This window comes from Gossypium arboreum, chromosome 8 (assembly GCF_025698485.1).
Source record: "Gossypium arboreum isolate Shixiya-1 chromosome 8, ASM2569848v2, whole genome shotgun sequence".
NCBI classification, from domain to species: domain Eukaryota; kingdom Viridiplantae; phylum Streptophyta; class Magnoliopsida; order Malvales; family Malvaceae; genus Gossypium; species Gossypium arboreum.
Window position 1 is genome coordinate 73,402,742 of NC_069077.1, and position 27,861 is coordinate 73,430,602.

The 27,861-nt window shown below is 37.6% G+C and overlaps 1 pseudogene; it reads left to right on the plus strand.

The window, feature by feature from the left end:
* The first annotated feature begins 387 nt into the window (after positions 1-387).
* LOC128296617 (uncharacterized) overlaps positions 388-27,861 on the plus strand; it is a 44,918-nt pseudogene continuing 17,444 nt past the window's right edge.

Below are 27,861 nucleotides of genomic sequence, written 5' to 3' on the forward strand. Positions count from 1 at the left end.
ATTGTTATTTGATCGTCAAGCTTTGATCTGTTATAGTTCCCGATCCATCTTCTATTTTACTCTCCCTAATACGCCACACTTTTAACCCAATTCCCTATTCTTTCAGCCTACCCTAAACCGAATACATCAATCACTTGTTACCCCTTTTGAACCGGCCACCTAGACCAAGGACTAAGCCTTAACAAATCTGCTTACGAAATTACAAGAAAAGTTAAGAGAGGTAAAAGGCAAGAGAGCGTGAGCGCATTTGAGGGGACGTAAAAGCCAAACTAAGAGTGTAAACATGAGTGTGAGTGTCATCAAACTTCTTTCTTTCTGAGCGGATCGAGAGGTTTTGTTTGAGAGGCTATTTTAAACGAATAGATGTCCCAAAATAGTGGACAAAACATGGAAGAACAACAAGGGCGACAACCAGTCAGAAACGTTCCAGATTTGCAAATGCAAGCCCTTTTGCGCGAGATGGAATGATTACTTGACCGAAGGCTTAATCCTCTTGAAGATTGACTCTACCAAGTCGAGGCCCAAAGACAACGCAATGAATATCCTGAAGTTGCTAGGCAAAGATGTGAAGGACCCAATCAACGACGAAGACAACCAAGGGCTCAAGATGATGATGTTAACGAACATAGTGAAGATGAAACCGATCACAAGTCTAACATAAGCCTAGAAAGGAGACGTCCCAGAAACCGCGGACAAGTAGATCGAAGGCGGGAAGATGATGACTTGAAGAATATCAAACTCTCCATTCCTCCTTTCCAAGGAAAATCTTATCCCGAGGCGTACCTTGAGTGGGACAAGAAAATCGAACTAGTGTTCGTATGTCATAACTACTCTAAAAATAAGAAAGTCAAACTCGCCGCAATTGAGTTTTCAGATTACACAATGATATGGTGGGATCAGTTGACCACTAGTCGGAGGCGTAACGGAGAGCATCCCATTTCCACTTGGACCAAAATGAAGGCGATTATGCGACGACGATTCATTCCATCCTACTATCATCGGGAGTTGCATCAAAAACTCCAAAATCTCATCCAAGGGACAAAGAGTATGGAAGATTATTATAAAGAAATGGAAGTGGCTATGATCCGTGCTGATATACAAGAAGATCGAGAAGCTACAATGGCTCGCTTTCTAGCGGGACTTAATCGAGAGATTGCAAATGTCGTAGAACTGCAACATTACATTGAGGTTGTGGACATGGTCCACATGGCTATCAAAGTGGAGAAGCAGTTGAAGTGAAAAGGTACCACCCGAACCTATCCTAATACCAATCCTTCTAAGTGGGGCCAAAGCACAAACAAGGGTTTTTCCAACGAATCGAACGAAGGATTCTTCAACAATATTTAAGGCGAATAAGCCTATTACCGAGTCAAGTAAAGGTAAGGCTCCTGAAAGTTCCACTGCCCGTTCAAGGGACATAAAGTGCTTCAAGTGTCTTGGTCATGGACATATAGCAAGTCAGTGCCCGAATAGACGTACCATGGTGATAAGTGCCGACGGTGAGATTGAAACAGAGGACGAGGAAGAGAACGAGATTGAATCAACTTCTGAAGTCGAGGAGGACTTAGAACAACCCATTGAAGGCGAGTTACTCGTCGTCAAGCGAAGCCTAAGTCTCCAAAGTGTGGAAAGCGAACAACAACGTGAGAACATTTTTCATTTGAGATGTCAAGTGCAAGGGAAAGTGTGTAGCATCATAATCGATGGAGGGAGTTGCACAAACGTGGCAAGCACCCTCATGGTAGAAAAGTTGGGGCTGTCAACCACCAAGCACCCGAATCCCTACAAGCTTCAGTGGCTTAACTATGGCGAGGAACTCAAAGTGACAAAACAAGTCCTAGTGTCCTTTAGCATCGGGAAGTATTCCGATGAAGTATTATGCGATGTACTGCCGATGCACGCGGGCCACTTACTTTTAGGACGACCATGGCAGTTCGACCGACGGGTGATGCATGACGGTTACACTAATAGATACTCCTTCAAACATCTTGGCAAGAACGTGACACTTGCACCCCTCACTCTGAAGCAAGTGTACGAGGATCAACAAAAACTTAAACTTTCAATGGAACAAGCGAGAGAAAAAGAAAAGTGATACGAGCTCGCCTCGACTTGAGTTGAGTCGTATGTAGATTGCCCGATCGTCTTTGAGAAAGCTTTGTCGAAAATAGAAGGGATAGATAATTCAGATTGAAGTTAAATTGGTTGTGTAAGTTGGGTTCAAGGATGGATAAGTAATCTTAGGTTTGGGAAAGGAAAGGGAATTAGGATATTGGTAATTTTGGTTTTAGTTCGGAAAAAGGAATGAAATATGGGAATGGTGGTCCTAAGAACAAGTTGAACCGATATTAGCCAATACCGACCCGAAACTTATGAGTTCTTAAGAAGGGATGGTTGAAACGAAATAGACCTCGACCCACTATCTAGGCAGATAGGAACCTCGGTATAAAGGGTTTTGAACGCCACACTAAAACTAGTGATAAGTTCAGTTTTGTAAAGAAAGAGGTTGACGCCACTACTAGGTAGATAAGCCAACGAAAATCTTAAACGAGACTTAGAGAAGAAGTTCTTACGAGAATAAAAGGTCAGTTCTATAAAATTTGGCCAAAAAGTCCATTTACAAGAAATAAACAAACTATTTATAGCTGTTGCAAAGGCTAGCCGAATAGCCGCTTTAGGTAGCTAAATAGCCACTTTAGGTAGCTAAATAGCCTTTTGTTTTCTTCCTAATTAAGCTAGAAAATTCTAGATTTATTTAGGAAGTTTCCCTGAAGCTTCTTGGCTTTGGAGAACTCATTGGACGGTATTTCTAGAAGCTGGAATTAATGGCACGTTTTGGGAGCTGAAATGCATATTTAAATTCGGCATTGGAACTTGGGAGCATAATTAAGCTGATGCTTGGAAGAGATGAATGGCCTTAGCATTTAAATGAGCTCTTTGAGTAGTTGGCGATAGCCCCTCAATGTGAACGCACGGTTGTCGGTGTGAAAATCTTGAATGCCAGCTTCGAAAATTGAGTAGCCACGTTGGGGAGAGTAACCATCAGCTTATGGTGATTGTTGCATTGACCGAACCATCATGGCTTTTGGGAAAACTAATTCAGCCAGTTTAATTTGATTAAATGTCGTCCCATGCTTTGCACCTGCACACACAAATTAATTCAGCACATTAATTTATTTAGACACATTAATTTCGGGTGCTAAAGACACATTTAAAACTTGTAATAGCTAAGGCAAATTAATTATGCAAGGTTAAGACATGTATTAAATCGGCTGGAACTTAGACAAATTTAATAGCAAAAATCGGCTGGGCAAATTAAATGAGCAGCACATTTAAAACTAGTCTTAAACTTGACAAATTAATTAGCTAATAATTAAGCTAGTTTAGGACACCATTATACCTAGTTATAAAGTCTAGATTTTGACAAAATAATTGTTAAGACCTAATTAACTAATTTAACTAACAGCAAATTAAATGATTTTATTCCAGCAAATTAAACGTAAAAATGAAATGAGCTGAAACGAGCTCGTTGAGCTAAGTTAAGTTGAAGTTGAGCTGATTTGAGCTTGAAGGTGATACGAACCGCCTCGGGGAGAGTCAAGTCGTATGCTGAGTTGCTCGATCGTCTACGAGAAAGTATCGTTCAATTCACTTTTGAAATGAAGTAGATGGAAAAATAGGACAGAAGCTATGTATAATGGTTCTATGATGGTTTATGGATAAGAATAATATGTATAGGTTCGGCTAAATTGGAAAGGAAAGTGAAAGAAGTAAATAGAGGATGGATATGGAAGAAAAGGGTTCTTAAAAGCAAGCACGAACCAATATTAGAAAATATCAACCCAAATGCTTATAGGCTTTCAAGGTGGAGGATGAAAGTGATAAACCTCGACCCGCTACTTAGCAAAGTAGGAACCTCAGTATATGGGTGAACGCCACACTATTTGATAGTGATAAGTTCGGGATAGTGAAGAACAGGGTTGATGCCACTAGGCTTCCTAGATAAGCCAACGAAGTCCTCAACGAAATATGAGAGAAAGAAATCTAACAAATTCCATAAAAGTTTAACAAAGTTTCATTAAGTGAAAAGTCTAACCTCTTACAAATGAAATAACATATATTTATAGCCTAAATAAAAGTAGTTGAATGGACAAGCTTAGAAGCTAAGAAATTCAGCCATAAGCACCTAGATAATTCTAGAAGAAAAATCATGAATATCCATGAATGTGCAGCCCTTTAATGTTCCATCATCCCCCTTGGCCAAATGAAGCTTTAATGCACCTTGAATACTTGAATGGTTAGCTTGAAAATGCATGGATCATGCATGAAACATCCCAATGTATGTTCCTCCATAAATTCGGTCCATGAACCTTCAAAAACATGAACATTCAATAGCCCCTACTTGCATGAACATCTCCAATACATGTACTCCCTTAAATGCCATCCATTGAACCTCAATTCTACATGCACCTCTTCATACATTGCACCAAGCCCTACATGAACTTGCATTAATTTCCTTCCATGCATGCATGTGTGCCGTCCAAAGGGATTGGATCTTCTAGATACATTCATGCATGAATCTTCATCATTCATGTAACCGAATGTGCATTTGAACCCAAACATTCATGTATTTTGTGCATTCATATATTTGACAAATACATGAACTTGTAAACACCTTGAATCTGGTCATGCATGCACCTAATTAAATGTTGTTCATTCATGTATGTGGGATGTCCAAAAGAGATGTTTCTTCAAGCATTCATTACGCCGTCCATGAGCATTGTACCTACAAGAAATAAAACAATTCATAAGACATCATGTGAACACACATAAATTCAGCACAATGTGAACACATTTAAGTTATGTAATATCTATGGCATATTAATAACAAATATTAATATAAGACAAGTTTAATGCTTAAATAAATATGTGCAAATTTTATTTAATGCATTAAACACAAAATCGAGTTAAACTAAAATGAGCTAAGCTTTAGCTCGTGAGCTAAAGTTGAGCTGAGATTAAACTCCTAAGCTGAAGTTGAGCTAAGGTTTAGCTCGTGAGCTGAATATGAGCTAGGAGTGAGCTCGGTTTAGCTCGAGCAAGTTGGATTGAGCTCGAATAAAATTTGGATTTCAGTGGGCGGAGCTCGTGGAGCTGAAACGAGTGGGATCAGCTTGCCAACATGTCAATGCTCGGCTTGACAGACTTGTTCGATGAAGTTCGCGGGGCATGCTCGTATCAAAAGGAGTATGCATGGTTTGCTTGGCTTGCTGGTCCAAGAGCTTTCAAGAAGTCCAGCAACGGTTTCACCCCAAACTCTATCAACTAAGGCTGTTGTTGCATCTTTGAATCTCTTTGCTCGAGCTCAGGTGATCGGTCCTACGGGCAATTTGAGAGGATCTTCATTGGCAGCTGACAACTCAGGAGGTGTGGTCGTGTCAAAAAGAGTACAAAAGAGAAAATTAAGAAAAACGAGAGAGAGAAGGCTAAAATGTGAGAGAAAATGAAAAGAAACAAAAACAAGTAAAAAGTGGAGAGGAAAAAGAAAGTGGAAAAATGAGTGTGTTTGCAAGGGTTAGCGATATCCGGCGGGCGATGTTTTTGAGACAGCCTATGCGATGTGATGATACGAGCACGCCCCGCGAACCTTATCGAACAAGTCTGTCAAGCCAGGCATTGACATGTTGGCAAGCTGATCCTAGCTCGTTTCCAGCTCCACGAGCTCTGTCCAGCTCAAATCTAGCTTATTCGAGCTCAATCCAACTTGCCTGAGCTAAACCGAGCTCACTCCTAGCTCATATTCAGCTCACAAGCTAAACCTTAGCTCAACTTCAGCTTAGGAGTTTAATCTCAGCTCAACTTTAGCTCACGAGCTAAAGCTTAGCTCGTTTTAGTTTAACTCGGTTTTGTCTTTAATACATTAAATAAAATTTGCACATATTTATTTAAGCATTAAACTTGTCTTATATTAATATTTGTTATTAATATGTCATAGATATCACATATCTTAAATGTGTTCACATTGTGCTGAATTTATATGTGTTCACATGATGTCTTATGAATTGTTTTATTTCTTGTAGGTACAATGCTCATGGACGACGCAATGAATGCTTGAAGAAACATCTCTTTTGGACATCCCACATGCATGAATGAACAACATTTAATTAGGTGCATGCATGACCAGATTCAAGGTGTTTACAAGTTCATGTATTTGTCAAATACATGAATGCACAAAATACATGAATGTTTGGGTTCAAATGAACATTCAGTTACATGAATGATGAAGATTCATGCATGAATGTATCTAGAAGATCCAATCCCTTTGGACGGCACACATTCATGCATGGAAGGAAATTAATGCAAGTTCATGTAGGCCTTGGTGCAATGTATGAAGAGGTGCATGTAGAATTGAGGTTCAATGGACGGCATTTAAGGGAGTACATGTATTGGAGACGTTCATGCAAGTAGGGGCTATTTAATGTTCATGATTTTGAAGATTCATGGACCGAATTTATGGAGGAACATACATTGGGACGTTTCATGCATGATCCATGCATTTTCAAGCTAACCATTCAAAGTATTCAAGGTGCATTAAAGCTTCATTCGGCCAAGGGGGATGATGGAACATTAAAGGGCTGCACATTCATGGATATTCATGATTTTCTTCTAGAATTATCTAGGTGTTTATGGCCAATTTCTTAGCTTCTAAGCTTGTCCATTCGCTACTTTTATTTAGGCTATAAATATATGTTATTTCATTTGTAAGAGGTTAGACTTTTCACTTAATGAAACTTTGTTAAACTTTCATAGAATTTTTGAGATTTCTTTCTCTCATATTTCGTTGAGGACTTCGTTGGCTTATCTAGGAAGCCTAGTGGCGCCACCCCTGTTCTTCACTATCCAACTTATCACTATCAAATAGTGTGGCGTTCACCCATATACTGAGGTTCCTACTTTGTTAAGTAGTGGGTCGAGATTATATCATTTTCATTTTCACCTTGAAAGCGTATAAGCACTTGGGTCAATATTTCCTAAATTGGTTCTTACTTGCTTTTAAGTTCACCATCACCCATAACCATCATTTATTAAACTACCTTCAATCTATTTTCATTCTTTTGTTTCTTTTAAAACCGAACCTTTAATATTCATATTTCAAACCCATCTTCAAACCCTTTTTAAAAAAAAGCTTTCGCATTATTTAGCTAAAAACATCTTCTTTAAAAGAGCCGAACGGTACTTTCTCGTAGATGATCGGGCAAACTAGCATACGACTCGACTCTCCCCGAGGCAATTCGTATCATGTGAGCACGCCCGGGGCATCCTTGAATGCAAAACAAGATTAAATCAAGCTTCCAAAGGGTCCCATGACTCGAGCTCGAACCAAGCAAATTCAAGATGCTTTATCAGCCTTGGTGTTGCGCATTTGGGATGATAACAGGGTTCATGACATTGGAGGAGCTAAGGACAATCCTTGAAGACTCCGTACACCCTTTTGCAATCCGATCTCAGCTCCTCTCCAGCTCCCCATGCGCCATTCAGCTCCCATCAGTTCACTTGAGTTCAATTCAGCTCGTTTGAGTTCGAATTTAGCTCATTTCAGCTCATTCCTTTTTCATTTAAATAAACTAAGTTTTAATTTAGTTTTCAATTAAGTTTGCTACAGCTCATGCCAAAACCCCTAGCTCAACTTAGCTCACTAAGTGTTTTGACTATTTTTGAGCTAGCTGAATTTAATTTGATAGTTGACTTATAATTATTATGTTTGAATTTAGTTAGTGTTTTTAAGTTGTTTAGTTATTAATTTAAATTATAATTATATGAATAGTTATATTTTATTTAATTATGTTAATTGTTTATGTAGGCTAGCCGAATGTGGAAGATTCATTCATGACAAGGTGCATGAACAAGAAAGTACATTGAATGGGAAGATACATGCATGGATCGGTTCAATGTTTGGAAGCCATTCATTCATGAACATGGAGGGTTAATGAATATTGAAGATGCATCTCCCATGGACGGCACACATGCATGTATGAGGGACATTTAATGCAAGTACATGCATGGCTAGGTTCAAGCCTCCTACCAAGTTCCATGTACAGCCGATGCATGTGGGAGGACTCTTGGTGTTTCCTAAGCACCTATTCGGCCAAGAGACACCTCTTGGAAGTATCATGCACACCTTGGCTGAACCTAGACAACCCGTTGAGCTTCCAAAGGTGTACATCCATCAAGTGACTTAAAGCTCATGCATGAAGCTGTCCAAACACATTCCTATCAACCAAATCAAGACAAGACAATTAAAGTGTTCATTCTAGAATATTCTAGCTAGTTCATGATCGAATTTGCTTAGCCTTTAAGCTAGCTAGTTTGTCCATTCGATTACTATTTGTTAGCCTATAAATAGTTTGCACATGTTATTGTAAAGGGACTTTTGTCAAATTTGTTAATGAACATTGTTCTTGTGAGGTTGCTTCCTCACATATCTCGTACAAGTTTCGAAGACTTATCTAGTATGTGCTAGTGGAGTCTACCGATCTTGTTTGAACTTATCACCAGCTTTGGTGTGGCGTTCACCTATCCATCTATCCATAATTTTTTCACCTTAACAATATAGGAATCGGGGTGACACTTCTTAGTGTTGAATCATTCCTGACGTTGAGTTCGTTTTCCATTCCCAACTTTTTAACTTTCTTTCTTGTTAACCCAAACTGAACCATCTATCCTTCATCCATCTTTGGTACCCTTAACCGAACCTATTGCTAAACTTACCCTTCTTGAAACCTTCCGCTAACCCATTCCTTTTCATTCACTTCAATTCTAAAACTCGAAGCACCAATGACTCTCTCAAACGGTGATCGGGCAACTAAGTGAATTTGACTCATCAACTCGTGCTGGATCACATCACTATGTATGTAGTTATGTACAAAGAGGCATTGTTGAATACTAACGAATTACCTGAAAACTTGCCTATTTCTGTATTGTCTTTGATTCAGGAATTTGAAGACATATTTTCAGATGAAATACCGAGTGGACTGCCTCCCATCCGAGGCATCGAACATCAGATAGATTTAGTGCCAGTAGCTGCACTACCCAACCGTTCTGCTTATCGGAGTAATCTGAAAGAAACGAAGGAATTGCAAAAGCAAATTACTGAACTCCTAGACAAAGGATACATCTGAGAGAGCCTAAGTCCCTGTGCGGTACCGGTGCTGCTTGTACCTAAGAAAGACGGGTTGTGGCAGATGTACGTGGATTGTCGCACCATCAACAAAATCACTATCAAGTATCGACACCCGATACCTCGTCTTGACGACATGCTTGACGAATTAAGTGGTGCCTAGATTTTCACGAAAATCGATCTTAAAAGTGGCTATCATCAAATACGAATGCGAGAAGGCAATGAATGGAAAACAGCCTTCAAAACAAAATTGGGTTTGTACGAATGGTTGGTAATGCCATTCGGCCTTACAAATGCTCCCAGTACTTTTATGAGATTGATGAACCATGTATTACGTGCATTTATTGGTAAATTTTGTGTTGTATACTTTGACGATACCTTGGTTTACAGTAAAACTTTAGAGGAGCACGTACCCCATTTACACGCGGTGATGGAAACTGTACAAAAAGAGGTATTGTATGCCGATCTCAAAAAGTGTTCATTTTGCACTGATAAAGTTGTGTTTTTAGGATATGTTGTGAGTGCCAACGGTTTGGAGGTGGATCAAGAAAAGGTTCGAGCGATTCAGGAATGGCCACGCCCGACGAGCATTAGCCAAGTTCGAAGCTTCCATGGATTGGCTAGCTTCTACCGATGATTTGTGCCCAATTTCAGTACCATTGCAGCACCCTTAACAAGCGTAATTAAGAAAAACTCTGCATTTCACTGGTCTGAAGATCAAGAACGTTCATTTAATTTGATTAAAGAATGTCTTGTGAAATCTCCTTTATTGTCCCTTCCTAATTTTACTAAAACATTTGAAATTGAGTGTGACGCCTCAGGTATAGGAATCAGAGCTGTATTGACCCAAGACGGAAGACCGGTGGCGTATTCAGCAAGAAATTAAGTGGCGCTTCCCTCAATTATCCGGTATACGACAAAGAGATGTATGCCTTGATTCGGTCACTTGAAACTTGGCAGCACGAAGCACTTAAGTTTATTAAAGGTCAGCATAAACTCAACAAATGACATGCGAAATAGGTCGAGTATTTAGAATCATTTCCCTACGTCATCAAATACAAGAAAGGTAAAGAAAATGTAGTGGCTGATGCCTTGTCACGGAGATATTTATTGACTACTCTTGATTCTAAGTTACTTGGTTTTTATCATATGAAAGAGTTGTATGCTAATGATGAGGATTTTGGAAATATATATGCTGCTTGTGAAAATGGGTCTTTTGAGAAATTTTTCTGGCACGAAGGGTTTCTTTTTAAAGAAAATCAGTTGTGTATACCACAAGACTCCATTCGAGAGTTACTTGTGTTGGAGGCGCATAGGGGTGGCCTTATGGGACACTTTGGAATAAGCAAGACATTGTCGACCCTCCATGAACATTTTTATTGGCCGCGAATGCGAAGAGACGTGGAGTGGATCTGTGAACGCTGCCTAATTTGTAAACGGGCTAAGTCGAAGGTCCAACCTTATGGACTTTACACACCACTTCCCATTCCCGACACCCCGTGGACCGATGTTTCTATGGATTGCCTAAAACTAAGACAGGGAAGGACTCAATCTTTGTTATAGTCGATAGATTCTCTAAAATGTCACATTTTATTTCTTGTGCTAAAACTGATGACGCTGTGCATATTGCTAATTTTTTTTTAGGGAAATTGTACGACTGCATGGAATACCAAGAACGATCATTTCCGATCAAGATACAAAGTTCTTGAGTCATTTTTGGCAGACATTATGGGGAAAACTTGGGACGAAATTATTGTTTTCAACCACTTGTCATCCCCAAACGGATAGCCAAACTGAGGTGGTAAACTGAGTTTTGTCAACTTTGTTGTGAGCGTTGGTATGAAAGAACCTCAAGCCGTGGGAAGAATGCTTACCCCACATCGAGTTCGCGTATAATCGCTCTGTTCACTCGGCAACCAAATTCTCTCCTTTTGAGACTGTCTATGGATTTAATCCTCTTACTCTTCTTGATTTATTACCTTTTCCTATTGATCAATTTGTCCATACAGATGCAAGGAAAAAGGCTGAATTTGTCAAGGAACTACATAGGAAAGTTCAAGAGAATATTGAATCTCGAACCGAGCAATATGTCCAATGAGCCAACAAAGGGTGAAAAAGAGTTGTATTTGAACCCGGAGACTGGGTCTGGGTGCACATGAGAAAAGAAAGGTTTTCGGCTCAACGAAGATCTAAGTTGTTGCCGCGAGGAGACAGCCCCTTCCAAGTCATCGAGCGAATCAATGAAAATTCGTATAAGCTTGACTTACTGGGTGAGTACAATGTTAGTGCTAGTTTTAATGTCTCTGACTTGACTCCTTTCGATGTAGATACTGACTTGAGGACAAGTCATTTTCAAGAGGGGGAGGATGATATGATCACGACTTCCCATAAGTCAAGTCCAAGCCGAGATCCGATGGTGCTACCTCAAGGGCCAATCACAAGGGCTCGTGCAAAACAATTTAAAGAAGCTGTTATAGCTTTAGTTCAGCAAATGTGGGATGATGTCAATGCTAGACCTACCGAACTAGCTGGTAGCATTTTTGGGAATCCATGCCGAACTCTTCTACAAGTTCAGTTCAGCTCACCGAGTTCACTTTCAGCTCAAGCTAGCTCTCATGTAGCTCCACATCAGCTCATTAGCTCGGATTCAGCTCATTCTTAGTTCCACATCTCGGGACCAGCTCATTATCAGCTCACGAGTTTAAGCCCAGCTCGGGTTTAGCTCATGAATTAAACATCAGCTCGTGGAGTTCACTTTGAATTCATTTGACTACTATTGACTTTTTAATTAATAAGTTCAATAATTAGTTAATTAATATCCTACATATTAAATTTAGTTCACATTAGTTATATTAAGTATGTCTTAAAAGTGTTTATTGATGATAATTAAATTTGTCATAACCGAATTTAATGTTGATATTTGTGTTCACATTAGTTTGAATTAATTCTGTTCACATTTCTTGTAGGAACACAGTGGACATATGGAGATTAAAAGCAAGCATGAATGTTGAAAGGTGCATGGACAGTTGGGGGACTTGAATCTCTTAGGTGACCATTCGGCCAAAGGACACTCACACATGCATGCAGATAGCTTGGCCGATTAGCTTCCCCATGACTCTCCTTAATTCGTTTCACACCTAAGATCACATGGCAAGACTATTCGGTTCACCTTGTTCACATTGGAAGACTCTTCAACATTTGGTTTTCACACACATGATGGCCCTTGGAGTGTCCACAATTAATTCATAATTTTTGGCCAAACATTGCTTCATTTAACAAGGTTGGCTGAACCTACAAGTGACCATTGGACATCATGCATTCACTTTGTGTTTTCTTAAGCATGAAGATTCATTCATTTCCCATTCCCATAGCCGAATCTAGTCATACACATTAAGGGTTATTTTTCTAGAATTTTCTTTTAATTAATGTGTAAGTATGAAAGGCCAATCGGCTACCTAGACTTAGGCCTATAAATACTTGTTCAATTACCATGTAAAGGAACTTTTGAAACTTTTGTTAATGTTATGCTGCCAAAATTGTGAGGCAAACTTTTCTTATATTTCGTTCAAAGATTCGTTTGGCGTTCCTAGCGTTCTAGTTGTGTCAACCGTATTCTTTGTCGATTCTGAACTTATCACTACTTGTAGTGTGGAACCGAGGTTCCTATCTTGTTAGATAGTGGGTCAAGGTTCCCTCTACCAAACCTAAATCAAACCAAAAAGCGCATATAAACAACAGGTCGATACCAAATCGGTATCGGTTCTTGTTTGCATTCTTTGTTTGATCCCATTTCTTTCTTACCCAAAACATACCAAAGCCGACCATTTTTGTGCCATTCCATTTATACCATTTCCTCCAAACACATTTCTTCTCAAATCTGACTTCTGTCTAAACTATTAAACTAAGTTAACGATACTTCTTTGTAGAAGACTGGGCATTTCATATACGACTCGACTCTCCCCGAGGCGGTTCGTATCAGTCTGTAGCACTATTTTCAGATGTTTAGCATGCTCAGAGATTCATCATGTGAATAAATCAAAATATCATCAATGAATACAACAACAAATTGATCTAGATACGGTCTAAAAATTATATTCATTAAATCCATAAATACAGCAGGTGCATTCGTTAAACCAAAAGGCATAACTAAAAATTCATAATGCTCGTACCTCATTCTGAAAGTAATTTTTAGAATATCAGAATCTTTACTCACAACTGGTAGTAACCCGATCTCAGATCTATCTTAGAAACACAGTAGCACCTTTCAACTGGTCGAATAAATCATCAATTCTAGGCAGAGGGTATTTGTTCTTTACAGTCACTTTATTAAGCTGTTGGTAATCAATACACATTCTCATTGTGCCATCTTTCTTTTTTACAAACAGAATAGGAGCACCCCATGGTGAAAAACTTGGTCTAGCAAACCCTCGATCAGTCAATTCTTGCAACTGAGGTTTTAATTCCTTTAACTCGATCGGAGCCATTCTGTACGGAGCTATTGAAATCAGAGTAGTACCAGGTGCTAATTCAATGCCAAACTCAACTTCTCAGACAACAGAGAATTCACAGACAACAGGCACTGATTCAACTTTCTTACCATTCACTTTTGAATCTAACACATAAGCTAAGTAGGCTTCACAACCATTCTTCACATATCTCTATGCTTTCATTGTAGATATCACAGCTAGCAGTCCATTTAGATCACTAGACTCAATTAGAATTATCTCATCATTCTTACACCTTAAATCAATGACTTTTTGTTTGCAATTCACAATAGCATTGTGCAAAGTCAACCAGTCCAATCCCAGAATTATATCAAATTCATCGAAAGGCAAAAGAATCAGATCAGCAGGAAAACATTTTTGCTCTAATTACGAATTTAGTAGACTCTGCAGGCAAAGTCTTACTGTGCACTAAATTCATACGAATATAAGAGTGCATTGATCCAGGATCTATCAATGCAATCATAGAAGTATCATAGAGAGTAAAAATACCAGTAATCACATTTGGAGACGAGGCTTCCTCACGAGCTCGGATAGCATAGGCTCTAGTAGGTGCTCTAGCCTCAGATCTAACAATAGTATCTCCAGTAGTTCTTTGACCACTACTTGCATTTTTTGCATTTCTAGAAGGTCTACCTCTAGCTAAGGTGTTGCTCGGTCTCAAATTCTGTACATTCTCTTGCTCAACAGGTTCAAAACAATCTTTTACAAAATGGTCCAGAGATCCACATCGAAAACAGGCTCGGTCATTCAATCTATAATTTTCTGGATGTCTTTTGCCACAATGTTTACATTCAAGTCTCTCATATCAGACATTCCCAACACTTGCAACAGAAGTAGCAGGGACTCTGAAGTTTGAATGTGATCTAGCTTGATACGAACTGCCTCGGGGAGAGTCGAGTCGTATGCGAGTTTGCCCGATCGTCTACGAGAAAGTATCGTTCGGTTTGTTCAAAAAAGATGTTTCTAAATAAATTATGCGGAAGCTATTCAAGGGGTTCAAATGAAGGGTTTAAAATATGAATATTAAGGTTCGGTTTAAAGTAAATGAAAGGATGGAAAGAAGGAACTCAAAAGCAAGCACGAACCAATATTAGAAAATATCGACCCAAATGCTTATAGGCTTTCAAGGAGAAAATGAAAATAATAGAACCTCGACCCGCTACTTAGCAAAGTAGGAACCTCGGTATAAGGGTGAAAGAAATAGGGTTGACGCCACTACTAGGTAGATAAGTCAACAAAGTCTCAAACAAAGTTTAGAGAAGAAAATTCTCACAAGATTAAATTCAATAAAAAATTTGGCAAAAAGTCCTTTACAAATGAAAGAAAACAAATATTTATAGGCACATAGATGACCATTCAAATTCAGCATCTAGGTGTTCACACAATAATAAAAACGTTCACACTAATGTATTAAAATAGTTCATAAATTCGACAAATTCATGCACTAGCTGAATGGACACTTTCTTCCCCCTTGGCTTGTGCATGAATGCTTAGTCATAAAGAAAGGCTTCAAGTGACTTGTATGTGCACCAAAAGGTTGCATTCATCTCCTTGGGACGTTCATGCACTTGTATGGAACATGTATCTTCATAATTAAACACTTTAATGGCATGTAAGTTCATAAATGGCAGCATGAACCTAGTAAATTCGTTCTCCCTTTTGTGCATACACTTAATTCAATCAATGTGTTGAATTATTGAGTTAATTCCTTCCTTTGGACGTTCTTGAACCCATCCATGCATGTGTAGTAGCTTATAGGTCAATTCAAAGTGTGAACAGTTACTTTTTGGCCGAATAAGTGCCTTGAAAAGTTAGGAGACAGCCACCATATATGCACTTAAGCCATTCATGCATTCTATCATCCCATGCATTTGATCCATTCATGGACTAGCCTTTAATGTCCATACATGCATTCGGCACATGCATGAATTTGTAGAAACTTTGCATCTTGCCGTACATGCACCAGCATTTAATACTTCTTCATTCATGAGTGTGGAATGCCCAAAAGAGATGTTTCTTCATCCATACATTGTACCGTCCAAAGGGATGTACCTACATGAAATAAACAAGTCATTAAGATATCTCATGGACACTCATAAATTCGGCATGATGTGAACACATTAATGTCATGCATTAATTCACTATGTGAACATAATCAATTTATGTAATGACTATGGCATATTAATAACAAATATTAATATAAGACAAGTTTAATGCTTAAATATATATGTGCAAATTTTTATTTAATGCATTAAAGACAAAACCGAGTTTAAACTAAAATGAGCTAAGCTTTAGCTGGTGAGCTAAAGTTGAGCTGAGGCTAAACTCCTAAGCTGAAGTTGAGCTAAGGTTTAGCTCGTGAGTTGAAAGTGAGCTAGGAGTGAGCTCGGTTTAGCTCAGGCAAGATGGATTGAGCTCGAATAAGCTAGATTTGAGCTGGACGGCGCTCGTGGAGCTGGAAACGAGCTGGGATCAGCTTGCCAACATGTCAATGCTCGGCTTGACAGACTTGTTCAATGAAGTTCACGGGGCGTGCTCGTATCATTCCCCCCTCTTTTAGGTGACTTGTCCTCAAGTCGAGCCGTTTGTCCATGGGAGAACTTTGACTCATGCATGGTTTTCCTCGGTCAAATGGGATGGAAGATGTCACACAAACCTGAAAAATTCTTACCACATCCAATAAAAAGAAACTCAAATGAGTCAAATTCAAATGTGTTCGATAGTTCATAAAATAGTCATTCAATCGAACATATGCCAAAAATCTCAATTGGACAAAGCAAGCATACGTAAATTTATCAAAGAGTTTCGTTAGACCATCGTTACAAACATGAAAACTAAGTTGGATCAAGGGATAATTGGTTGAAAATGATGGTAGGCACTTAAACACATTATTCCTCATCCAAAGCATTTCAATTTCTTTAATCGAATATAGTAACTCATTTGGTCCCTTGTCTTGCTCATGCAAGGTATGCCATGGCCAAAGGTATGCTAACTCTTCCTTTCATTTTTGAACAACATGAGAGGAGTCTCCAAATTCCAACGTAATAATCACATCATCACAATGCCAAAAGGAAAAATCCATCACATCAAAGTATAAATAATTTCCAAACAACCAATCAATGGAATTTTCAAATTCAATCGAATTGAGCAAAGATATTTGAAAATTTTCAGATGACTTACCTTGACGAATATGAAGAGAAGACAATTGAGGATTGGATTTACCTTTCTCGGTCAAAATGAATCTTCTCTCTTTGGATAGATAACGTAAGACAAACCTATTACTCCGATAAATTTGAATAGGTGGTGACGCACCATGACATGTCTTGCTCCTCGAGGGGTGGAATTCACAAAAATAAGACTGGTTAGTATTATCGATAACTATGGACTTAAATGGAAAAGGAAAGTTACCATGGAAATTTGATTCAATTCCAAAAACATAGGTTGGCCTCACCTTCTCGAAATGAAATGAAAATTTCAAATGTGGCCAAACAAGGTGATTAATAAATGAATCAAAATTGAAACCCAAATCATTGAATTTCACCTTCTTATCAAAAGTTTGAACATCAAGCAAACATATTTTGATTGCAAATGATGCAAAGTGCTTAATGTTTCCATAAAATGAATTCATGTAGCAAATACCAGGCTTGAACACACGAACTTGTTTAGGAATTCCAACAAGCAACATATTAGAAAAAGATATAATCAACTCACCACACGAATTATATTTCACTAGTTTAAACACACATGTTGATTTGACAAAACCGAGCATACCAAAATGCAAAGGTTCATACTTCAAGAGTATTAATCGGAATGCAAATCACTACATGGAAATTTCACAAAAAACTCAAAGATTGTTCATGAAGAACACAATTGCACATATCATGTGAAGATCTTTTAACATGGATGCCAAACAAAGAATTTTTAACGAACATGCAACTTTTCAAACAGGCAGATTTATCACAAATCAATTGAGCAGGCATATTTAAACATAATGATTTAACACATGAGTTCAAAAAGTTTGCAGGGTCAAACACATCAGAATTTTTACGTGACAGACTTTGATCAAACATGTTCAAAATTCGTTTAGAGAAAACTAATCCAATGTTGTCAACAAATTTGCCAATATAGTAATCGTCATAAGAAAAGTCATATGGCACCTTTTAAAACAAATTCGTTAACAACGAGAAGTGAACAAAATTATCCAAATCAAGTGACTTTGATTCGATAAACAAAGAATCCTTACCTTCCTTACCTTCGATCGCAAGTGGGTGGCAGTCATTCGTGAACTTACCTTTTTCGAACAACCTAAAACACCTCTCGTTTGGAAGGTAATGTAGATGGAATTGGTCGCACAAACTTCTAGGAACCTGAAAAGTTAACTCACAAGAAGATCGAACAGGTGGGTTAGTAGAAATAATCCTCACTTGCTCACTTGTTTTCTCACTCGATTCTTTTTCTTCTGAATCACTCGTTTCTTTTGTTTCAATTTCTTTTTCAGCTTCTTTTTCACTCTCAAATTTCTTTTCGTTCTCTTTTTCAATCTCATTTTCTTTTTCATTTTCTTTTTGCTTTTCAAAGGCTTTTTCAAGTTCTCTCAAGATTCGCTCATTTTCTCTCTTACTTGCCTCTTGCCTCTCTTTTCTTTTTATTTCATTTTCTTTTTCTTCTTTTGCTTTTGCTTTTTCTTTTCTTTTCTTTGTTTTCTCTTTACAAGAATGTACAAAAGAACGATGAGAATACAAATCTTGTTCAAAAGATGAAGAACTATTTGCATATGATTCACAATCAAAACTTCGTGAAGAATACTCTGAGTAAGATTTCTTTGAAGATCTAGTAGGAGTATGTCTTTCTCTTCGAACGCCATCTTGGAACGAATCAAAATTGTAATCGGCTTCTCGTCTTCTCGAATTTCTTGATGAAAAGGACTTTCGATCGAAGTCACTTCTCGAATTCGTTGATGAATATGAGTCATAGTATGAATCTCTTTGTCTCGAAGTAGATGATGAAAAGGAATCACGATTGGAACTTTTTTCAGGTAGTAGTCGGGGGTATATCTCCGTGGGGTTCTCGGTTCCGTTTTACGACTTTAAGAAACTCGATCACTTTGGTCTTGTTTAGTCGCCATTCTTCGCATTTCTTGAACCAAGTATTGGTATTCCGATTCGGTGAACTCTTTGCGTGACATGATTTTTGTTGCTAAAAAGAAAATGTTTGATCACAAAACAAAGTAAATAAAAAAAAATTAAGTACCTCACCACAAACCTCACAATTTCGCTCGGAAAGAAGAAGAAAAAAGGTGTCACTCCCGCTCGTGTTTACACTCGTTTGGCTTTTACCTCCACTCGAATGATCTTACTCGCTCTAGCCTTTTACCACTCAAGCTTACTCTCGTAACCTCGTATTTTGTTTCTTTCGACTTGTCTTGGTGCCTTGGGGTCGGTTTCAAGATGGTTACAAAGGTTAGAATGTCACGGTGTACGGGTAAGCTAAAAGAAAAATAGTCTTCGGGGTAGTGTGGCATTTTGGAAATGGGGTGCAAAGTTGATGAAAAGAACACTTTGTCTATCGGGTCAAAATATAAACAACAGAAGAACTTCATCACTTCACTTTTTTTTTATAATTTTCATTTTTTTTTATTTTTTAATACTTCACAATATCACTATTACAAGAGAGAGAACGAAAATTACAACTTGAATTTTTTTTTCTTAATTCAAATTTTTTTCCCAACGAACCTAGTTCGATCTTGATACGAACGTCGGCGCCTCTCGATTTACAAGCTCTAATACCAAATGATACGAATCGCCTCGAGGAGAGTCGAGCTGTATGCGAGTTTGCCCGATCGTCTACGAGAAAGTATCGTTCGGTTTGTTCAAAAAAGATGTTTCTTAATAAATTATGCGGAAGCTATTCAAGGGGTTCAAATGAAGGGTTTAAAATATGAATATTAAGGTTTGGTTTAAAGTAAATGAAAGGATGGAAAGAAGGAACTCAAAAGCAAGCACGAACCAATATTAGAAAATATCGACCCAAATGCTTATAGGCTTTCAAGGCGAAAATGAAAATAATAGAACCTCGACCCGCTACTTAGCAAAGTAGGAACCTCGGTATAAGGGTGAAAGAAACAGGGTTGATGCCACTACTAGGTAGATAAGTCAACAAAGTCTCAAACAAAGTTTAGAGAAGAAAATTCTCACAAGATTAAATTCAATAAAAAATTTGGCAAAAAGTCCTTTACAAATGAAAGAAAACAAATATTTATAGGCACATAGATGACCATTCAAATTCGGCATCTAGGTGTTCACACAATAATAAAAACGTTCACACTAATGTATTAAAATAGTTCATAAATTTGGCAGATTCATGCACTAGCTGAATGGACACTTTCTTCCCCCTTGGTTTGTGCATGAATGCTTAGTCATAAAGAAAGGCTTCAAGTGACTTGTATGTGCACCAAAAGGTTGCATTCATCTCCTTGGGACGTTCATGCACTTGTATGGAACATGTATCTTCATAATTAAACACTTTAATGGCATGTAAGTTCATAAATGGCAGCATGAACCTAGTAAATTCGTTCTCCCCTTTGTGCATACACTTAATTCAATCAATGTGTTGAATTATTGAGTTAATTCCTTCCTTTGGACGTTCTTGAACCCATCCATGCATGTGTAGTAGCTTATAGGTCAATTCAAAGTGTGAACAGTTACTTCTTGGCCGAATAAGTGCCTTGAAAAGTTAGGAGACAGCCACCATACATGCACTTAAGCCATTCATGCATTCTATCATCCCATGCATTTGATCCATTCATAGACTAGCCTTTAATGTCCATACATGCATTCGACACATGCATGAATTTGTAGAAACTTTGCATCTTGCCATACATGCACCAGCATTTAATACTTCTTCATTCATGAGTGTGGAATGCCCAAAAGAGATGTTTCTTCATCCATACATTGTACCATCCAAAGGGATGTACCTACATGAAATAAACAAGTCATTAAGATATCTCATGGACACATAAATTCGGCATGATGTGAACACATTAATGTCATGCATTAATTCAGCTATGTGAACATAATCAATTTATGTAATGACTATGGCATATTAATAACAAATATTAATATAAGACAAGTTTAATGCTTAAATAAATATGTGCAAATTTTTATTTAATGCATTAAAGATAAAACCGGGTTTAAACTAAAATGAGCTAAGCTTTAGCTCGTGAGCTAAAGTTGAGCTGAGGCTAAACTCCTAAGCTGAAGTTGAGCTAAGGTTTAGCTCGTGAGTTGAAAGTGAGCTAGGAGTGAGCTCGGTTTAGCTCGAGCAAGATGGATTGAGCTCGAATAAAATTGGATTTGAGCTGGGCCAGAGCTTGTGGAGCTAGAAACGAGCTGGGATCAGCTTGCCAACATGTCAATGCTCGGCTTGACAGACTTGTTCGATGAAGTTCGCGGGGCGTGCTCGTATCATAGCTCGATCTCGATTTGAATGTCCCACATTAGCATTTGGACAACTTTGATCATCTCAGAATTTCTTTGACACAGACTGAAATGATCTGCTCGAAGATCTCTTTCTAACATCTCTAGCTTCAGAATCAGTTTTTCTTTTCTCTTTACTTAATTCTTCAGCTTTACATGCTCGCTCAACGAGCACTACCATTTCTTTAATTTCCAAAATCCCAACTAACAGATGGATATCTTCGTTTAGTCCATCTTCCAATCTTTTGCACATTATTGCTTCATTCGATACACATTCCCGAGCATACTGGCTCAATCTCACAAATTCACATTCGTATTCAGTAACAAACATACGGCCTTGTTTAAGCTCGAGAAACTCTTTACGTTTCTGATCAATGAATCTCTAACTAATATATTTCTTCCGGAATTTAGATTGAAAGAAATCGCACGTAACTTGTTCACTCGAAACCACAGATATTAAAGTTTTCCACCAATGATACGTCGTATCTCTCAGAAGTGAAACGGCACATTTAACACATTCCTCAGGACTCAAAGACATCTCATCAAACATTCTTATTGTATTTTCCAACCAGAATTCGGCTCTTTCAGCATCATCATTCGTTGTAGCTCGGAACTCTTTAGCCCCATACTTTCTAATCTTATCAACCGGTGGTCTACTCAATTGTACTAGATTCACTCGTGGCATATCAGGAGTTTGAGAAGAATTTACCGGGGGTGGAGTTTGTTGTACAGTCGGATTGGTTCTAATGTATTGGGTGAACCATTCATTCATCATCTATTAGAAGCCATGCTTAGCCTCACCATTACGGCTACTCGTAGCCGGTCTAGAATCAGCTTGCACTGTCCCTTGCGCGGGAGCAGGCACATTGCTTTCTACATCATCAACTACAGCTCTATCGGGATCCATTTGCTACATAAAAGCACATTTCAATGCCAGGAGTCATCACACTATCACAGATTTAGATATATGGCAAGTATAGCTAGACTCACATACAGTATGGTAGTCCTAGAATCGACTAAACCATAGCTCTGATACCAATAAAATGTAACACCCTTAACCTATAACCAACATCAGATTAGGGTTACGAGGCATTACTAGACAGATAGAACATTTCAGACCAAATTCAGAATCATAGATATTATTTAACATCATTTCATAAGCAATCATCTCTAAATATAGTCAACGAGACCTAAAATATACATTTAAGGAAAGGTTGGAACTAAACCGAACCCATTTAGAAATTTCAGAACTTAACCAATTTTTTCAAACTGTTAAAGTCGTACGCCCATGCGACTAGGCCGTGTGTCACACACGAGCACTAGACACGCCCATGTGAACCACCCGTGCCAAAAATAGGTCCTATACTGACTTTTTCACACGGCCAATAGGCACGCTCGTGTACTATGGCCTGTGATACATAGCTAGCTATTGACTTTTTCACACGGCCAATAGGCACGCTCGTGTACTATGGCTGTGTGATACTTAGCTAGCTACTGACTTTTTCACACGGCCAATAGGCACGCTCGTGTACTATGGCCGTGTGATACTTAGCTAGCTACTGACTTTAGCCCACGGCCATATGACATGCCTATGTGTCAATACCGTGTGGATCTTAGGAGAATACTACTTTTCTTACACGGCCACAAGGCTTGCCCGTGTCCCCTGACCATGTGGCACTAAGCAGGCTTGGTTTAAGCCAAATTTGCCACCCCTTTTTGGGTCCAATCCTACAAGCAATAATATACAACATTCATACCAAAATTTCCAACCAATTCCCTACTCAAAACATGCTTCACTATAAACATATTAGCTCATAAAACACTACAACCATATATCATTTGGCACTATCAACCAAATACCAAAACTATATACAACATATCATTTGTTAGCCAACTCCTATGGCATAATATATACACATCAAAACTTGTATACATAGACCTTCTAGCCTATACATGCCATACTTTAAAATATGTACACTTTCAAAAGTACCAAAATGAGATTGATAGTGTGGTGACGATCCTCAACTATCCCCATGTAATATCCCGAATTAGGGCCTAATCGGAATAGTGGTTTTGTGACCATAAATCCGAGATAGAAATAATTATTTTATGATTATTTTGAGGTCTATGATATGATTGCATGATTGTGTGAGAATTTCGTGAAGAAATTCTATGCATAAAGTGCTTAATTTGAAGTTAGGGACTAAATTGAATATGTTGTAAAACTTGCATTTTAGAAGTTTCTAGTATGAAATTGCTTTGAAATATTAATTAGGAGGTCTTAAATAGAAATTTGACCAATTTCAAAGTTTATGGACAAATATTGGACATGAATGGAATTTTTGGAAGGTTTAGTAGTAAGGGCATTTTGGTCATTTAGGGGTAAAATGAATTAAAATACAAAATTAAAAGCCAATTTTGCTCATCTTCTTCACCATGGATGTGTATACCAAGGGAGACTCCATGGCTAGGGTTTCCAAGCTTCCAAGCTCGATTGTAAGTCCGTTCTAGCCTTGTTTTTAATGATTTTTACGTTTTTGAAGTCCCAGTAACTTGATTTAGCTTATGCTAGCAATAATTCAACCTAGGGTTCATATTTGGAAAAATACCCATAGGTGAAATTTTTGTATTTTGGTGTTTTATGATAGAATATGAGGTTTTAAATTATGTTAGACAACTTGTGCTACTCGGTTTTAAGTGAAAACGAGCAAAAGGGCTTAATCGGTAAAAATACCTAATAGTCATAAGTACATGTTAGAGTGAGAATTTGATGTTTCCATAGAAGGAAAAAATGATCAGCATGTCATAAAACATAAGAAAATATGATGAAGTTTAATTTTTGAACCTTGGGGCAAAAGTGCAACTATGCAAAAGTTTAGGGGTCAAAATGAAAATTTTTAAAAATATGATTTTTGAACCCGTATGAATAGTGTGACTAATTATTAGGCTAAATGTGATATTATAGATGAAGGAAATCGAGATTCGGGCTTAAATCGGGAAGTACAAGGTTATGGACTAAAATGGTAAATTGTCATTTCGGATCGAGGTAAGTTCGTATGATAATAATAATGCAATGTTATGTTTGAATTATATTTCTTACTATTATTGCATATATTTTATGATTTAATATATTGGAAAAGTTGATGGAATGGTGTTTATGATGTGGAAATATGACATGAAAGAATGTTACATGAAATGCAAGAAAATGAAGATACATGACAAGTGATATATGAAATATGTGATATATGTTATGTAAATTCTTAAAAGCTGATTTGATTGATATTTGAGTTGTGTCTTATTATACTATGAATGGACAATTGGTACTATGGATAGTGAGATCGACACATCGAGTAAATTCGTACATAAATAATCTATCGATTCTTTTTATGTTATTATATTTTGATATCATATGAAATGTGGCTGCCTATCAAATGGTTATTTGATGTAAATTATGAATTTAAATTGATTACGGACAATTTAGTAAAATGTTGAAAAGTGAGGATTTCCCGATTGAACTTTCGGAATAAAAACGATACGAATGATCTATTGTGAGGTCGCATGTGTAGTACTAAGTGCAGGCTACTATGCATACCCAAAAACTGTGATCACGTGTGTAGTACTAAGTGCAGGCTACTACGTGTATTAGATAGTGAGGTCACGTGTGTAGTACTAAGTGCAGGCTACTATGCGTACCAGATAGCTTCAGCTACAAGTGTGGAAATGGGAAAATGTGCAGGCAATTGTATATCTGTTATTATTCTGATGAGTTCAACGGGAAATCGATTAAATGAAAATACATGTGAAAGTGATTATGTGATGAACAAGTGCAAGTATATGTTTATTTGAATTTATGAGCAATATGCTCAATATTTGAGTGAATCTCGGTAAAATGGAATGGATTAAGTGAAATTGTGTAAAAGTGAACTTTAGTAGTAAAACAGTATTAGACAGCAGCAGTACATGAATTTGAAAATTCACCAAAAATTGTGTAAGTTAAATTAAATTTAAAAAAAATTATGGAAATAAATCTTAATGAGTCTATTTTCACATGAAAGAAATATAGGAAGCAAAATAATTCTATATTGTGAGATATTTGAATTCTTGTGAAATAGGGTCTGAATAAATTCGAGATCCCCTGTTCTGACTTTAGAAATTCACCATAAATTGTACAAAAATTATTGAGAGTCATACCTTACATGCATGGATTCCTTATTGAATCTAATTTTAAGGGAAACAAATAGAATGGTCGTTGGAATTCTGTACAGGGAGAAATTCAGTTTGTAGTGCATAGGGGTCAGAGTAGTCATACCCTGAAACAGGGGAGACTTTAACTAATAAATTGTACTAAATGGCCTGACCAAAAATTCAAGTAAAAAATTAGTAAGTAGAAATATGAGTCTAGTTTCATAGAAAATTTACGGAATTGGATTTTGAGTTTTGTAACTAGATATATGATTTTTTTTAACACCGGGACTCCAGAAAACAGCCTGTCCTGAATATGTGTAATTGCACAATTATAGTGTTTTATCTTGAAAAGCATGGTAGTAATTGCTTATTATTTTCATATGAACTTACTAAGCGTAAAGCTTACCCATCCTCTCCATTTCTTTAGTATTGGAAGGTTGGCTCGGGGTTGGAGATCGTCGGAGGCAAAATCACACTATCAAACTATCATTTTTGGGAAAATTAATTCAAATATTAGAAATATCAAGTGAGTGGCATGTATAGGAAGTTGGTTTGTGATATGTATTTTATTATGATTTTGACCATACGTGTCGATCCGCATTGAGTTATCGTATAAAATCATGAGATGTGGTCCTTATCCATTATGGTTTATAAGTTTAATTAATCGTGCCATGTCCTATTTTGATGTGATGATATAGTTAGCTTTGTTTGTTATGCATGTGTTCGAAAAGTTTTGAATTAAATGAAATTTTATGGCCCGGTTTTTGTCTATGTGTATTGTTAAGTCTGGTAATGCCTCGTACTCTGTTTCAGCCTTGGATACAGGTAAGGGGTGTTACACCCCAAGCCTTCAATAGCTACGATAACTGTAAAACAGACAGGAAACACACAGAGTAAGCTACAAAGAGCTTAGTAAGCCAAATACAATTGGTCTAACTACTAAAACATATAAGTACAATTCAACCATAAAGATTCATAACCATTTCATAGAATAATTCATAAACTTAACCATGCTCCTTTGTTTGCATATATGCCATGCTTCATTTCCATACATATTTCACAAGACAGAGTTTTTCACATTCAGAAATTTAGTACAATACAAACGTACCTGCATAGGTTATACATTTCATATACTCAATCTCGATTTCAGTATCTTGTCATCGACAGTCGAAATGATCTGATGCTCATAAAAAAATACAATGCCAACGTCTCAGACGTGGTCTTACATGTAATTCAATATCGATGCCTCTATCCCAGACAGGGTCTTACACGAAATCTGATACGATGCCGATGTCCCAGACATGGTCTTATACGTAAATCTCAATCGAGGCCTATGTCCCAGACACGGTCTTACACGATGTCTCAGACAGATGTCAACTTTTCTTAGAAACATACAGAGCTTTTTAGATACTAACATATTATCATACTTTTGATGCTAGCGCGCTCAGCGAACCTCTTCGAACAAGTCTCCCTAGTCGAGCCGTGACATGTTGGCAAGCTGATCCCAGCTCGTTTCTAGCTCCACGAGCTCCATCCAGCTCAAATCCAGCTCATTCGAGCGCAATCTAGTTGTCTGAGCTAAACCTAGCTTACTCCTAACTCATTTTCAACTCACAAGCTAAACCTTAGCTCAACTTTAGCTTAGGAGTTTAACCTCAGCTCAACTTTAGCTCAAGGGCTAAAGCTTAGCTCATTTTAGCTCAAACCCAATTTTTGACTTTAATGGATTAAATAAAAATTTGAATATATTTATTTAAGCATTAAATTTGCTTTATATTAATATTTGTTATTAATATGTCATAGATATCACATATCTTAAATGTGTTCACATTGTGCTGAATTTATGTGTGTTCACATGATGTGATGATACGAGCACGCCCTGCGAACCTTATGATCAAGTCTGTCAAGCCGAGCATTGACATGTTGGCAAGCTGATCCCAGCTCGTTTCCAGCTCCACGAGCTCCGTCCAGCTCAAATCTAGCTTATTCGAGCTCAATCCAACTTGCCTGAGCTAAACCGAGCTCACTCCTAGCTCATATTCAGCTCACGAGCTAAACCTTAGCTCAACTTCAGCTTAGGAGTTTAATCTCAGCTCAACTTTAGCTCACGAGCTAAAGCTTAGCTCATTTTAGTTTAACTCGATTTTGTCTTTAATGCATTAAATAAAATTTGCACATATTTATTTAAGCATTAAACTTGTCTTATATTAATATTTGTTATTAATATGTCATAGATATCACATAACTTAAATGTGTTCACATTGTGCTGAATTTATGTGTGTTCACATGATGTCTTATGAATTGTTTTATTTCTTGTAGGTACAATGCTCATGGATGGCGCAATGAATGCTTGAAGAAACATCTCTTTTGGACATCCCACATGCATGAATGAACAACATTTAATTAGGTGCATGCATGACTAGATTCAAGGTGTTTACAAGTTCATGTATTTTTCAAATACATGAATGCACAAAATACATGAATGTTTTTGCACAAGGAGTGAGCAAAAGAAAACAACAAA